This window comes from Arachis hypogaea, chromosome 6 (genome assembly GCF_003086295.3).
Source record: "Arachis hypogaea cultivar Tifrunner chromosome 6, arahy.Tifrunner.gnm2.J5K5, whole genome shotgun sequence".
NCBI classification, from domain to species: domain Eukaryota; kingdom Viridiplantae; phylum Streptophyta; class Magnoliopsida; order Fabales; family Fabaceae; genus Arachis; species Arachis hypogaea.
The window spans coordinates 59,310,143-59,311,789 of NC_092041.1; the positions used below are offsets into that span (position 1 = coordinate 59,310,143).

Consider the following 1,647-nt stretch of genomic DNA (forward strand, 5'->3'; position numbering starts at 1 on the left):
ATGATTGCTCCAAGGTACTTAGCAACTTGCTCTTTAGTGACATCTTCATCCTCTTCAGAGGAAGAATACTCACCAGAGCTCATGAATGGCAGAAGTAAATCCAACGGAATCTCTATGGTCTCAGTGTGGGCCTCAGATTCCCATGGTTCCTCATTAGGGAACTCATTGGAGGCCAGTGGACGTCCATTGAGGTCTTCCTCAGTGGCGCTCACTGCCTCTTCCTCCTCTCCAAATTCGGCCATGTTTATGGCCTTACACTCTCCTTTTGGATTCTCTTCTGTATTGCTTGGAAGAGTACTAGGAGGGAGTTCAGTAACTTTCTTACTCAGCTGACCCACTTGTGCCTCCAAATTTCTAATGAAGGACCTTGTTTCAGTCATGAAACTTTGAGTGGTTTTGATTAGATCAGAGACCATGGTTGCTAAGTCAGAGTGGCTCAGCTTAGAATTCTCTGTCTGTTGCTGAGAAGATGATGGAAAAGGCTTGCCATTGCTAAACCTGTTTCTTCCACCATTATTGTTGTTGAAACCTTGTTGAGGTCTCTGTTGATCCTTCCATGAGAGATTTGGATGATTTCTCCATGAAGGATTATAGGTGTTTCCAAAGGATTCTCCCATGTAATTCACCTCTTCCATTGATGGGTTCTCAGGATCATAAGCTTTTTCTTCAAATGAAGCGTCCTTAATACTGCCTCGTGCAGCTTGCACTCCAGACAGACTAAGAAATCATATTGACTTGCTGAGTCAATATTTTGTTCTGAGCCAATATGGCATTCAGAGTATCAATCTCAAGAACTCCCTTCTTCTGATTCGTCCCATTGTTCACATGATTCCTTTCAGAAGTGTACATGAATTGGTTATTTGCAACCATTTCAATGAGTTCTTGAGCTTCTGTAGGCATCTTCTTCAGATGAAGAGATCCTCCAGCAGAGCTGTCCAATGACATCTTGGACAGTTCAGACAGACCATCATGGAAGATACCTATGATGCTCCATTCAGAAAGCATGTCAGAAGGACACTTTCTGATCAATTATTTGTATCTTTCCCAAGCTTCATAGAGGGATTCACCTTCCTTCTGTCTGAAGGTTTGGACTTCCACTCTAAGCTTATTCAATTTTTGAGGTGGAAAGAACTTTGCCAAGAAGGCATTGACTAGCTTTTCCCAAGAGTTCAGGCTTTCTTTAGGTTGTGAGTCCAACCAGATCCTAGCTTTATCTCTTACAGCAAAAGGGAATAGCATAAGTCTGTAGACCTCAGGGTCAACCCCATTGGTCTTGACAGTGTCACAAATTTGCAAGAATTCAGCTAAAAACTGATGAGGATCTTCCAATGGAAGTCCATGGAACTTTCAATTCTGTTGCATTAGAGAAACTAATTGAGACTTAAGCTCAAATTTGTTTGCTCCAATGGCAGGGATTGAGATGCTTCTCCCATAGAAGTCGGGAGTAGGTGCAGTAAAGTCACCCAGCACCTTCCTTGCATTGTTGGCATTGTTGTTGTTTTCGGCTGCCATGTCTTCTTCTTTGAAGATTTCTGTTAGGTCCTCTACAGAGAGTAATGATCTAGCCTCTCTTAGCTTTTGCTTCAAGGTCCTTTCAGGTTCAGGGTCAGCCTCAACAAGAATGCTTTTGTCTTTGCTCCTGCTCAT

The 1,647-nt window shown here is 42.7% G+C and overlaps 1 non-coding gene across 1 annotated transcript; it reads left to right on the top strand.

Annotated features, from left to right (window-relative positions):
• Positions 1 to 999: 999 nt before the first annotated feature.
• Positions 1,000 to 1,107, top strand: LOC112699967 (small nucleolar RNA R71). The gene has a single exon (XR_003152897.1). It is a non-coding gene; the product is annotated as a small nucleolar RNA R71 (small nucleolar RNA).
• The last annotated feature ends 540 nt before the right edge of the window (positions 1,108 to 1,647 follow it).